Source organism: Muntiacus reevesi, chromosome 6, assembly GCF_963930625.1.
Source record: "Muntiacus reevesi chromosome 6, mMunRee1.1, whole genome shotgun sequence".
In the NCBI taxonomy this organism is placed as follows: domain Eukaryota; kingdom Metazoa; phylum Chordata; class Mammalia; order Artiodactyla; family Cervidae; genus Muntiacus; species Muntiacus reevesi.
Window position 1 is genome coordinate 10,043,061 of NC_089254.1, and position 15,132 is coordinate 10,058,192.

General features: G+C 40.0%; 1 protein-coding gene across 3 annotated transcripts in view; it reads right to left on the minus strand.

Annotated features, from left to right (window-relative positions):
- SAMD9 (sterile alpha motif domain containing 9) overlaps window positions 1-15,132 on the minus strand; it is a 34,227-nt gene that overhangs the window by 17,272 nt on the left and 1,823 nt on the right. For 2 of the 3 annotated variants that reach the window (XM_065938833.1, XM_065938831.1), the window contains exon 1: window positions 2,348-2,943. The gene's annotated coding sequence lies outside the window, so the exon portion shown is untranslated. Of the gene's footprint in view, window positions 1-2,347; window positions 2,944-12,827; window positions 12,961-15,132 lie in introns of those variants that run through there. The other variant, XM_065938832.1, reaches the window with a different exon arrangement.

The window sequence follows — 15,132 nt, forward strand, 5'->3', positions numbered from 1 at the left end:
AAAAAAAGAACCTTACATAAAGATAAATCAATACAAGAAGAGGCAACAATTGCAAATATAGATGCACCCAACACAAAAAGAAAGTGTTAGTTGCTCAGTCATATCTGACTCTCTGCAACTCCATGGACTGTAGCCTGCCAGGGTTCTCTGTCCGTGGAATTCTACAGGCAAGAATATTGGAGTGAGTAGTCATTCCCTTTTCCAGGGCATCTTCCTGACCCAAGGATTGAACCTGGGTCTCCTACACTGCAGGTGGATTCTCTTTACCGTCTGAGTCACCAGGGAAGCCCAACATAGGAACACCTAGTTACATGCAGCAAATATTAACAAACATAAAGAAAGAAATTGAAACTAATACCAGTATTATGGGACTTTAGCATTCCACTTATATCAGTGGACAGATTATCCAGACAGAATATCAATAAAGAAACACTGGCCTTAAACAATACACTAAATGAGAAAGGATCATAAACATGATCAAGAGGGATTTATCCCAGCAATGCAGGAATGGTTCAATATCTGTAAATCAATCAATGTGAAAGACCACATTAACAAGTTGAATAATAAAAATGATCTGATCAACTCAAAAGATTCAATAAAAGCTTTTGACAATCCATTTATGATAAAAAAAAACTCTCAGTATAGTGGGTATGGAGGGAACATGTGCTGTGTTTATTCACTCAGTACTGTCCAACCCTTTGTGACCCCATGAACTGTAGCCTACCAGGCTGCTCTGTCCATGGAATTCTCCAGGCAAGAATACTGGAATGGGTTGCCATGCCCTCCTCCAGGGGATCTTCCCAACCCAGGGAATATATATCAACATAATAAGAACCATATATAACAAACCTACAGTCAACATCAAACTAGAAGTGAAAAGCTGAAAGCATTTCCTCTAAGATCAGGAACAAGACAAGGATGCCTACTCTTGCTACCTTTATTTAACATAGCATTGGAAATACTAGTGATGGCAATTGAACAAGAAAAAGAAATAAAAGTCATCCAAATTGGATATGAAGGAGTAAAACTGTCCTTGTTTTGAGATAACATAATACTATATATATAGAAGATCCTAAAATGCCACCAAAAAACCATTAGAACTAATAAATGGATTCAGTAAAATTGCAGGATATAAAATTAGTATACAGAAATCTGTTGTGTTTCTATATAATATCAGAAGAGAAGTAAAGAAAACAATCCCATTTATACTTGCATCAAAAATAATAAATGGGTAGGAATAAATCTAAGGAGGTAAAAGACCTGTACACTGGAAACCATGTGACACTGATACAACAGATGCAAAGATATACCGTGTTCATGTACTGGAAGAATTAATATTGTTAAAATGGCCATACTACTCAAGGCAAGCAACAGATTCAGTGCAATCCCTACCAAAATATCAAAGGCATTTTTCACAGAGCTAGAACAAATAATTCTAAAATTTGTATGGAACCATAAAAGACCCTGAAGTATTTTTCTCTAAGATAGTAGGAAGAAGAAAACACAGACATTTGAATGTTTCCTACACCAAAATACATGATTTTCCCATTGTACATGCAGATGAAATTTGCAAAAATAATTTTTCAGTTCTATATGCTTTACTACAACTGTCCCAAAAATTTGGTTCTGAGCTTCTTAGCAGCTAGTATTTTAAAAAGGAACTTGTTAATTGATTGTTAGTTGATTGATCAAACATGTATATACTTATCAGCTGTAGGGTTAACTTTAGGGCTGGTTAGTTTTTCTAAAGGAAAAGGAAACTGAAGAGTAGGGTTTTAATCAGAACTGTATGTCCCTCACCCTCTTGTACTATCTTGTTCCTTATTTTGGAGAAAATCAGACATAAACCCAAGATTTTTACCAGGAAAGAGGAAGGCTGTTATAATTTCAAGTACTTCCTGTAGTCTGTCTACATCTCTACCACTGTCTCTGTCTGTTTATAATACATATCATCTGACACTAATATCTGAGGATTTATCAGGGAGTTTTATTTTCTGGCAACTCCTTAGAGTAGATTAATAGAAAGTACATTTTTAAATTTTCATTATATGTTCTTTTTGAAGATGCTGCTAATGCCTTGGGGGAGTTCATCAATAAAAATACCTCTAGAGGAAAAGTGCCTTTAGTTTTCAACTGTATATTTTATGGAATGTTGTGATTCTTTTTCAATTAATATAAAGCACACAGTGTCACAGCAGTGAACAGTCTAGGCTAAAAAAATTTAGGCTTAAAATATTATTTTTTGGAGTATATTTCAATTTTCTAATTGAGAAGTAAATTCCTTCCTATTCAATAAAATGCTTCTATAGATAGTAATAATACTGTTAATAGCAGATATTGTACTCACCCAGATTTTTCTTGCAAAGTTCTTCTACATAAACGACAGGAAAATCATGTATTTCAGTGTAGGAGGCATTCAAATGTCTGTGTTTTCTTCTTTCTTTTAGGTTAGAGAAAAACACTTTTTTTTTTCAGTCAGGTTTTTATGCACTTTTCTCCTCTGCTTCCACTTCAGTCTGAGCTCTAATTGGCTCAGAAATGGCAGAGTGTTTTTCAGTATGGGTGTGCTGAAACTGGTGAAGGTGGGGAGAAGGAAGTCTGCAGATTTGATTTCAGTTTCGTTTTCCCAGATCTGCATTTGCTGAAGTAACTTTTTTCTCTCTCTGAAAGGAGTCCTTTGGTAAGCCATTACTCATCCACCCTTCTGGTGTGTGTGGTTAGAATTCAAATGTTAAAATCTGTTCTTTGCTTAAGACTTCTGAGGGCTGCCAAAAGCCCAGAACTTGGTAAGACTTTAAGCTGGCATTTCACTGGTTTTCTTGGGTGCACTCTCCATCTGTCTCTGTTTTCCCAAAGAGAATGTAAAGGAATGACTTTCAGGGCCTTTTTGGAGCTCCCTAGGGACTTCCCCGGACGTGGAGTAGTTCCTCTCCGCCGCTGCCCCTGACCTCGGCGTGGGGTAGCTCCTCTCGGCCGCCGCCCCTGACCTCGGATGCTGAAGCTGAAACTCAAATACTTGGCCACCTCATGCGAATAGTTGACTCATTGGAAATGAATGACCCTGATGCTGGGAGGGATTGGGGGCAGGAGGAGAAGGGGATGACAGAGGATGAGATGGCTGGATGGCATCACCGACTCAATGGACATGGGTTTGAGTAAACTCCTGGAGTTGGTGATGGACAGGGAGGCCTGGCGTGCTGCGATTCATGGGGTCGCAAAGAGTCGGACACCACTGAGCGACCGAACTGAACTGAACTGAGGAACTTCCCAGGTGGCACTAGTGGTAAAGAACCCACCTACAATGCAGGAGACAAGAGATGTGGGTTTGATCCCTGAGTGGAGAAGATCCCTTGAAGGAGGAAATGGCAACCCACTACAGTATTCTTGCCTGGAAAAGCTCATGGATAGAGGAGCCTGGTCAGTTACAGTCCATGGGGTAGCAAAGAGTTGGACATGAATAAGCGACTTAGCACATTCATATTCACATGAATGCTAAAGCCCTCCAGGTTAGTTCTGCAGAGTAGACCAGGGTGGGGCCCCCAGTGGCCACTATGCTGGGATTCATCTTTTCTAACGTCTGACTCAGTGACAGGCACAGGACGCCTGAGAGTGGCAAAGATAGCATTTAAAAAATTAATAGCAAGTGGTGGGGCTTCCTTGGAGGCTCAGTGGTAAAGAATCCACCTGTCAGTGCAGGAGACACAGTTTCAATCCCTGGTCTGGGAAGATTCCCCACGCTGCAGAGCAACTAAGCCCGTGTGCTACAGCTACTGAGCCCATGCTATAGAGTCCATGAGCTGCGACTGCTGAGCCCACATCCTGCAACTGCTGAAGCCTGTGTGCCCCAGAGCCTGTGCTCTGCAACAAGAGAAGCCGCCACAATGAGAAGCCGGTGCACCTCAACTAGAGAGAGTTGCCCTGGCTCATGGTGACTAGAGAACCAAAAACAAATAAAAATTCTAAAAAGCAAAAAAAGAAAAAAAAATTTAATAGCGAGTGTTAACATGTACTATGCAAACTCAGTTAGCTTTTGGCTTCCACATTCAGACTGGCTTCATATGTTTTTTATGCATTTGTTGGGCATATACTATGTACTGGGCACTGTTCTAAGTGCTTTCTGTCACTTATTTCCTCTTCACCACAATCCTCTGAGGTAGATGCTATTATTATTTCCATTTTACAGCTGAAGAAACTGAGGCACAAACTGTTAAAAAATCTCTCTCTCCCCCCCTTCCCTCCCTCCTTTCTATCCAATATGTACTACTGGTTTTGTTTCTCTGGAGAACCTTGCCTAACACAAACAGGTTACAAAAATTAATTCACGCTCTGCTTTCCATACTCAGTTTTATTCCCCTGGCTTGTCTCATTGCTCAGATTCCCTGCGAGGCCAGGTTCCAGTTCTCCAGCGTGTGCAATCCTTCTCGTCTGTCCTGTGTCTCTCTCCTCATGCTGCCTCTCTGACGACCCAGACAGTGCCTCTCCGATTTCCCCCTTAAGGAGGAGGATTTCAACCTAGTTGTCCTCTCCCTTGAAATCGTAATACTACAGATATACTGCATGAATTTATGTATATCTGTGCCTTATACATAAACAAGGGCATAAAAGGTCATCAGGGAATTCCAAATTCAAACAATGAAATACACACCTATTAGAATGACTGAAATCCGCTACCACCACCAAAGGCTAGTGAGGATGTTAGAGCAATAGGAACTCTCGTTTATTGCTAGTGGGAATGCAAAATGGTGCAGTCACTTTGGAAGACAGTTTGGTGGTCTCTTACAAAACTAAACCTTCTCTCACCATATGGCCCAGCACTCACATTCCTTGGTATTTACACAGAGGAGTCGAAAACTTGTGTCTACACAGATACCTGTGCTCAAAAGCTTATAGCAGCTTTGTTCATAAATGCCAAAGCTTGGAAGCAACCAAGATATCCTTTAGCAGGTGAATGGATAAATAAACTGAACCTTCATTCAGTGCTGAAAAGAAGTGAGCTGTCAAGCAATAAAAAGATATGAAGGAAACTTAAATGCATATTACTTAGTGAAAGTACTTAATCTGAAAAGGCTACATACTATATGATTCCAACTCTATGGTATTCTGGAAAGGGCAAAACTTTGGAGACAGCAAAAAGATCAGTGTTTGCCAGGAGTTTGGGAGGAGTGAGGAATAAATTGGTGGAGCATAGGGGATTTTTATGACAATGAAATTATTCTATATGACATTATAATGGTTGATATATGCCATTACATATGTATTTGCCAAAACCCATTGAAGATACAACACCAAGACTGAACCATAAGCTGAACTACAGAGTGTGGGTGATGATATATTAATGTAAGTTCATCAATTGTAACAAATGTGCTACCCCAGTGAGGGATGTTGATAGTGGGGGAGGTTGTATTAACATATATGTGGGGGCAGAGGAAAGTTGGGAAATCTCTGTATCTTCTCAATTTTGCTATGAACCTAAAACTGCTCTAACAATGAGGTCTACTTTAAAGAAAGGCCTGATTTTTTTCCCTTTTTTTTTTTTTTTGCTTCTAAGAAGCAATTTTTACTCTTTAGAGGTAAGTTGAGAATGCATGATCTAGATGTGCATATACTATTTGCCTGGATTCCTCCTTACTTCACCCACCCTGCTGGTTCAGTCCTGCTATTGCATATGAGTTCATTGGGCCAACTCTTTCCTCAAACAGTCCTGTATAGAAAACGGAACCAGTTATGTCTGTCCACCTGAGGGAGTAGATTCTGCTGGTGAATTCTGATGTTGTCCAGCTCCTTCTTTTCTCCTGCACTCTAAGATCTCAGTCTGGTTCTTCAACCATCAGCCCTCTCCTGCTGGGAGTCAGCCTCTGAATAATCCTGGGATGTGACCTGTCTCACTGGCAGTCATGATCTATATTTGAGAGGAATTCTTTGCTATAGATAGAGGGAGGTTCCTTCTCCCTTCCAGGCCTTCTTTTAAACTCTTTGTTGGAATGAGGTTTGTTATCTTTAAAAAATTATTTCAATAAACCAAAGAGTGAAGATCCCTTTAAGAGTGTTCAAAGTTAAGCTCCCTGGATACTATCTGATTAGGGTTTCTCTTTTAACTCATTTGGGGTCCTTATGCACTAATAAAATTGTTATAATGTAGTAAGTACAGAAAAATCGGTCATGATCTAGAAATGCTCTGTAGAATAGCTCATGTTTTCATCCCATGCTCTTGTTTTTATATAAAATTTCTCTTATGAACAAAACCACCAAAAGGTTTACATTTGACCATGTTCCTCTTTCTCTCAGATGAAGGAAGTATTGCCATATTACAGTACCAAGAAGCCTCTTAGCTCATGAGACAGGATTTTTGCAAGCATCCGGAGTACATTACCTTTGTTGTTATTGCTTCAGAGAAATTAGGACTGAGAGTCACTTGGCGGGAGGTGGGGGGGCGGTGTTATTTATTAATGTTTAAAAACTTTTAAAAACATTTGTTCATTTATTTTTGGCTGTGCTGGGCCTTCTCCAGTTGTGGTGCGCAACTTTCTCACTGTTGTGGCTTTTCTTGTTGTGGAGCATGGTCTCTGGGGCACAGTGGCTTAGTAGCTGTGTCTCGCTGGCTCTAGAGTGTGGGTGATGCATGGGCTTAGTTACCCCATGGCATGTGGAGTCTCCCTGGACCAGGGATCAAACCTGTGTCCCCTGGATTGGCAGGTGGATTCTTAACCACTGGACCACCAGGGAAGTCCTAGTATTTTTAAGACAGTAATATTTATAGTATATTTTTCTAACTAAAAGACTAATATGTGTCCAATTAAAAAATCAGAAACAACTATGGAAAAAAAAAAGGAAAAACAAGATCTAACTGACTTCTATCCCGTGTTCATGGTTATTAACATTTCTGGTGTACAATCTCACTCTTCTGTAATCTTTCAGCAAAAGATTTGCCAATAGGAGAAGCATGTGTCATAATATTTTGTCCTCCCACTCATCAAACTATAGCTTCTGTTTCCTCACATCATGAACTAGACTTTTACAGCACAATTTCTTTGGAAAATTTTACAAACAAAGTAAACGGGACAGCATAATGAACACTGTCCATCACTCAGCTTCAGAGCCACTGACTTTCTGCTATTCTCCCTCTCTGTTTTACATTCAGTTACTCTTATTTCAGCTATACTTGCCCTGAGGTAAAGCTGGAGTGCACTGTAAAATTTTGACAAGCCACCCCAATCTAGACACAGAACATTTCTGTCACCCCATGTCCCTTCTTGGTCACTACTAACCCCTTCCAGAGGAAACCATTCTTCTTAGGTGGCGCTAGTGGTAAAGAATCCTCTTGCCAATGCAGGAGATATAAGACATGGGTTCGATCCCTGGGTCAGGAAGATCCCCTGGAGGAGGGCGTGGCAACCCACTCCAGTATTCTTGCCTGGAGAATCCCATTGACAGAGGAGCCTGGCAGGCTACAGTCCACAGGTCACAAAGAGTCAGACACAACTGATGTGACTTGGCACACACACACACACAGATTAGCTTAACCTTATCTGAGAATTGAAATACTAGAATCATATAGAATGTACTCCTCTGTGACTGACTTCTTTTATTCAATATAATGTCATTGAGATTGGTCTAAATGTTGCATGTATCCATAGATTGTTTCTTTTTATTGTTGAATAGTATTCTGTTTTATTAACATGCCACACTTTGTTTATCCAACTTTCTTTTAATAGACATTTGAGCTATTTCCATTTTTGGCAGTCATGCAGAAAGCTGCTATGACTATTTCTGCACAAGTCTTATGCAGACATGTATGTTCATTTCTCTTAGGTAAACAGTCCTGGCAAGGAATTTCTGGATCAAATATTAACAGCTGCATGTTTAACTTTTTAAGAAACTGTCAAGCCTTCATCCAAACTCTTACCAGAAGCAATACTCTTTAAGGCATGGTGAGTCTTCGCATCAGATCCCTCTATCAGTCAAAGTGAAATAAGGAACTGGTGTAATCTTACCCGGTAAGTTTAGGAATAAAGAAATAATGATACTCAGCATATCTGTATCAAGAGTCTGAGGCTGCCAAATATCACAATTTTACCCTACCACATCTGTGGGCAAAAGGTGTTTTAGTTTAATTGGTGTCCAAACTATATGGCCTTATGTTAGAATGCCTAATATGTTCTCACCATCTTAGGAAGGGTCAAATGTGACACTCAATGTTTATATTTTTACAATAGGTACAAGGAACATCATTTCAGAACTTATAAGATGAGCCAGCAAAGTCAATCTGCTTTATATATATTGAGTGCACAGATGGAAAGTTAATACAAGTAGTTGAAAGAACAAAATAAAGCGACATTATGAGGATCACATATGGATATTGTGTTCTACCAGGCAGCTCTTGCTCCTTTGCACACAATGAATATCTTTTAAATAATAGGAGACCATGTGGATATCTCCTATTAACTCTCGATTTCTTACTAATTTCTTCTTTGTGGATGGACTTATAAATTGTGTGCCATGACTAATTTGAATGCCGCTTTCCATTTTTCTAAGACTGTAAGAACAAAATGAATATTCCTATGACTATTTATAGCCAATGCATGTGTTCAGTCTTTTGGACACATGAGGCTCCTTGAAGAGTCGACCGCATTCAGAAACTGGCTTATATCCTATGAGCAATAGATAATCATTGCCAACTGTCCACTGGGAATGCCCAGTTTTCCCACAGAGACTAGGTATTTTTGCACAACAGTCTCTATTCCACAGACTGTTAAAAAAAAAAAAAAAAGATTGGTTAAAGTCAGAGCACATAGGTACACTTTATTTACTCAAGGGTTACTCAGCATTAAGCAGAGACCTCTGATGCCTCTTAAAACCTCCCTGGTGGTCCGGTGGTTAGAATTTTGCACTTTCACTGCTAGGGTCTGACTTCTATCCCTGGTCAGGGAGCTAAGATCTCCAAAGCTGCACGGTACAGCCAAAACAAACTTTTCTTCCACTTTGTTCCATGTCTCTTTGTTAAGAGTCTTTTTGGTAACTTAAAATACTATTCACATGATTTAAAATCCCACATTGGCTGTGCATTTCTTATCATAGCTATTTCCACACTAATATACTAGTTATTCCTTCAGAGTGCTATCAAGCTTACTGTAAGTTTTTGTCTAAGCCAGTCTCTGTTTATTTAGTCAAGTGTTTTGAGGAAATATTGAGAGTATTGTTGAAGCTGGAAAATAGAATGATTGTTCCTAAAGAATTTGCTGATTCAAATAGTCTGTATTTATCTATCCTTCAGAGGTATTGTGACGTGGCTTCACAGTGATTAGTAGAAGCCAACCATGTTTAAAGATATCCTGGCTCTTAGATAACTCATGTATATTTGGTATTCAGGAATGATATTTATTTTCTCTAATAAAAATTAAAAAATAAAACATTAAAATGGTTTGAAGAAACATTCTTGGATATAATTTTCTTCAATTTATACTTAACTTAGGTATAAATAATGGAAAAAAAAAACTATCCATCCAGTTGTTCATTTCCTTGTTTCCAGCGTGATAATTAGTTTTCCAACTATTGGGAAAATACTGTTTTTATTTAAAATCATATAAACTGATGTACCTATGACATACTAAATGTGAAGGTGAGTATTGGAAAAGGGGTAAACAATACAGTTTGAGAAAACTAAGGTTATATGTTTAGGAGAAGGGGATTGAAATAGACTATCAGTGAATAAAGGACTTTAAACAAAGACTGAAATGGAGTGACAAAGACAGTTATTTAAATTCAAGACGATCTTGGCAAACTTGGTAAAACACTCCCATCTTAGATCAACAAAGCAATACTCATTTAGTGCTTCACAAAAATAAATTGTCTTCATGACTGAATAAACAAAATGTGGTATATTCATACAATGGATGAATGGAATTTATTTAACAATAAAAAGGAATGAAATCATGATAACATAACATGGATGAACCTCGGAAACATTATGCAAAATGAAAGGAGCCATTTACAAATGAACATATATTATGTGATTCCAGTTATATGAAATGTCCAAAATAGGCAAATCCATAGAGACAGAGAGTAGATTGGTAGTTGCCAAGGGCTGGAAGATAGGGTAAATGGTGACTGACTATTAATGGGTACAGGATTTTTAAGGGTGTGATGAGAATGTTCTAAAATTGATTGTGCACAACTCTATGGATATACCAAAAACCACTGACTTGTATAAGTTAAAAGGGAGAATTTTATAGTATGTGAATTATCTCATTCTAATAACCGCCTACTAAGTGCCAGATACATATCCATAACTTACACTATTCAATTTAATCCTTACCAGATGCTTGCAAACAAAATTTATTTTCACTTCACAAGTGAGAAAACAGAGTTCTAACTTACCTGTGTAACTCGCTCAGTGGAGGGCTGGCACTGCTGGGCTTGCACGCTAAGCCTATTTTCTAAGTATAAGCCTTTTCCATTGGCTGTCCTGCCTCACCCTGTTTCCAGGGTTTTCTACTTTAGAGCCTCAGTGAGCTAGACTCAGGGGCTCTCTGCATTATCCTCTGCTCTTGAAACTGTCTGCCTGTGCCAGCCAGCCAGACCTGACTCTGGAGATGCTCTTATCACTCTCCACAGACCTGCCCTGCCCGGGTCTGAGGCACTATCTTCTCTCAGCCGGTGTCTTCTCTCAGTAAGCTACCCACCCGTAGCTTCCCTGGGCACCCCCAAAGACTGTAAAGAAAAGTTCTAGGTTTTCTCTCCTGTTTGAGCCAATGATTATGGCATTTGCCTCTGGCCCGGAACTCTACAAGAAAAAGCCCATGAAGGATTTCCTGTTTACAGGTTATCACTTGCCCGGAGACACCGTGCGCGCGCACCGGCATGTGTATGTGCGCGTGTGTGACGTGGGGATGGTGGGAGTGATCTTTTTTTTTTTTTTTTTGCGCCATCTAACAGGGAGTCAGGCTCTTTCTTGCTTTCTCCTTCATTGTTTAAATTCTCCCAGGAATTCTATCCAGGGAGATGGAATAGAGTGACTGACATCTGTTCTTCTCAAGCCAGTTTTTTTTTTTTTTTAAATCCTTTGCGTTATCTCAAAGCTTCCCCTATTATTCAAAAATGAAGACCCTTTATAACATCAACAAATTTTTCAACTGCCCTCTCTTATGATGGGAGCTGAGAAGATACATACTGATTTGAAGCTACTATATATTTGGTAATGCTTTCACATGAATTTTGCACTCTGTCAATTATATGAGCAACTTATATGGTCACTGATCCTTATTTGGTCTGGAGTCATATATTGTACTTAATTCAAGGTGACAATAATTAGAGCAAAAATTTCTCACAGTGCTTTAATATAACTCCTGGGCCCATCACTGTCTTCAACCTTTTTTTCAGTAATGGTTTGTTAGTGTTTATACAGAGCTTTAATCTAGTTCACTGTTCTGAGGCTTACAAACTCCTTTCATGAACATCACCTGATCAGATTTACGTTATGGAGTGTTGGCATATTTTTAAACATGAGAGACCTCTATGTTTGGCAAGACTACACAGTGTAAGTAAAGGGGTGGGGGAGTTGTGGTCAGGAAAACTATTTCATAATTAAATTATGTCTCCTCTCAGCTAATCTGTTTTACCGTTCATTGTGATGTATAGGGCAATTGGACCAGAACCAGTGTTGTCTTGTTTGTTGCTTGTTTTTGCTTTGCTTCTTCAAAAGAAATGCACTAGAAACATCTATGTCTAAAATGGGTAAAGGGCGAGCTGCTCCTGGAGCTGGGCAGAATTGCAGTTTACCTCTTTATTCTGTTCTGGGAAAGTTTTGAACCCAGAGTTCCCTTTATGAGTGCTTACTCTCAGGATCCATTCCCTAAAGTCTTTTACTTTTTCTCTTGGGGAGTGGTGAGCAGGAAGGATCAAACTAGCAGCTTTTGTGGTGAGAGCTGGTGCCCACCCCCACCTTGAGGAAACGGCCTCGGCAGCCTGAAGGAGCTCATGCCTCCCAGAAAGGGTGTTCCGTCTTGGCCAGAGCCCAGCACGCATATGCCTTTCTGATGTTCGTTCAGACTGAACCTACAAAGCTAGCTAGTTTCATTTTCTAGGACTGTGTTTAACTACATTAAAATTATGTAATTCTTCTCATAGTCTTTATACAAGCTAATTGTAAAGGAAAGCCTTGAGTAAAATGTTGATTAAACTTGGGAGGTTTTCATCTTTAACTCGATGTAAACTTTTGATAGGGATTTCCTGATGATTCAATGGTAAAGAATTCAGGATATTAGGGTTCGATCCCTGGGTTGGGAAGATCCTCTGGAGAAGGAAATGGCAACCCACTCCAGTATTCTCGGCCTGGGAAATCCCATGGACAGAGGAGCCTGGGGAGTTACAATCCATGGGGTTGCAAAAGAGGTGGATGCAACTTTGTGACTAAACAACAACAGCAACAACAAAAACTTTTGATCCCATCTTGAGTTACGTCGGACAGAGTTTTGCATAGCTGCATGTAGTCACAATTTTCTGCACAGTTTGGTACGCTTGAACTCCTGATCTTCTGATCTAAATTTTACTTAGTTCTTCTAGCCTCATCTCCAGAGCCTTCCACCATCCGAAACATTCTGCACCTTGCTGGTTGGAAGGTTTCTTTTGTTTAAACAGTGGCATCTGGCGATGGGTATATGAAAGCAATGAGATCTCTCATTCCTTTTAGAATCATTTTGTTAGAAATGGCTTATGTACACTTCAAAGTATATTCATTTCCAAAGTTATGCTTTAGTTTTTAGAATTAGTTTTTAAAGATAGCTTTTAAAGAAAGTTGATGAAACAGATATCTCTAATTCTTAGAAACTTACCAGGACTTTTCTGAAAACTCCTCCTTTTCACAAGAGCAACTTGAAATAGGTCTTCAAGAGGTTCTTTGATCTCCCGCTTTTAGAGGAGTTGCATTTTCTTGTGAATTTACAGGAGTTACATCCCAGAAGGCATCTATGAGGAAGCAGAGGTGTGAGAAGAGAAGACCTGGTCATTGCCCAACTTTACCTGAGGATATATTTGTTGAGAATCTATTACATTAAAAAATCACAGCAAAATTAAAATGCATTTGATTGGACTGTTACTAGAAACTGTTTGCGGGACAGATTTTCCCCTTAACTTTTTACTAGAAAATTTTTCAAGTGTAGAAAATTTAAAAGCACATTCTTCAGCTACATGGCATCTCTTCCTAAATATAAATAATTTTAATTAAATAAACATTCAAGATTTGTTGCAGGCATACTTTCTCTTTCTCTTCTCCAACATTCTACATTCAGTGTGGAGCAAATGCTATAGGTCGCATCTTCAAAACAGGCATCCGATTGCCAGCTAGCCCCTCCATTCCTGGTCCAGGTCCCATCATCTCTCTCCTAAATTGAGGAGTGGCTCTCTCACGAGTTTCACCCTTGCTGTAATTGATCCCTTTGGGGACATCTCAAAATCTCGGCTGGAGTGACCTTTCCAAAAGTAAGTAACACCCTATCACTCTGTTCAGTTCCTCCAGCGGCTTCCCGTCTGACTTGCAGTGAATGCTGAGCCCCTTATTATGAACTTCATGTGTGTGTGTTACTTGCTCAATCGTGTCTGAGTCATTGTGGCCCCATGGACTGTAGCCCGCCAGGCCCCTCTGTCCATGCGATTTCCCAGGCTAGAACACTGGAGCGGGTTGCCATTTCCTGCCCAGGGGATCTTCGTGACCCAGGGATTGAACCCGTGTCTCTTGGGTCTCCTGCACTGGCAGGTGGATTCTTTACCACTGTGCCACATGGGAAGCCCAGGCCTCAGATGGCCAGGCACCCTATTACCCCTCTGATATAACATCTCAGCTTAATTTTTCTGTCTCTAAATCTGCTACGGCTCTCTGACTTCCCTGTTGCTCCTCGAAGGTGGCATCTGTTCCTGCTTCCAGCTCTCTACTTGTTTCCTCTCCCTGGAATATCCTTGGACACCAGCAGGCTCACTCCTTCACTTCCTTCAGGTCTTTATCAAACATCACCTGCTCACAGAGGCACTGCTCTGGCCGCCTACTGAATACTATCCCATCTCCCGATGTCTCCTTTCCCTCATCTGGCTTTTTTAAAAAGTTAGTAGGACTTATCACAATCCAGTATTCCATTCCATCTATTTCTACTTATTTACCTTTTTATTTTCTGTTCTATCCATTATTCTGTGTCAAGAGTTTTTGTGTGTTTTGTTCACTATTTTTCAGTGCCTGGCATGTGGCAGCTTCTTAACAAAAATTTGTTGAGCGAATAACCTATTTTCTTAGAGTAGTTAAAAATAATGAATTTTTGAAAGCCATTGAGTTAGCAATGTCTGGGTCAAGGAATTTTTGCTCCTTACACTAGGGCACTTATTTTCCTTGGCTTGAATCCCAGACTGAAATCTGGAGAACTTTCTTTACTCTGCTGCCTGTTAGGCCAGACCTAACTCTAGCTTCAATCATCTGGTCACAAAAGAAGAAAAAAAAAAAAAAGTTTTATCAAAAGGAAAAGAAAGTTAGTGTGTTTTCTCCCCCAGTCCTTCTAGGTACTCCAGTTCCATAATACTCCATAAAACTTTTCTGCTGTGTCACTCCCAGTGCCCAGATGAGGCCATTTCCCAAACCAGGTTTCTCCCCGCGTGGGTCCCTTTTTCTCCTGGGCCCTCGGGGTTGGAGCCTCAGCCCCTCTGCTGCTTTCACCTGAGGCCTCTGCTCAGGGAAGCTGATCTCCACGTGAGGCACCTGCCTCTTTCCACAGACATAGTCTGTTAGGGTCTGATGCAATACCTTCTCTTAGCCCAGGTCTGCTTTCAGTAATTTAACCACCTCCCCTCTCTCTGCATATCCTAAGGACTCAGAGGACAGACTCCAAATTTTCTCTTTTGATTTAACCAGTGACTACAATATTCCAATAAGGCCCAACCTTCTGGAAATGAAGCAACACATCAAGAATTTCCCTCTGGAGCTCAGCCCAGTGCTCTGTGGCAACCTGGAGGGGCTGGATGGGTGGGGTGGGTGGGAGGCTCAGGATGGAGGAGAAATATGTATACTTATGGCTGGTTCAACGTTGTTATACGGCAGAAACCAACACAACATCGTAAAGTAATTATCTTCTGATTAAAAATAAATTTAAAAAAAGAAAG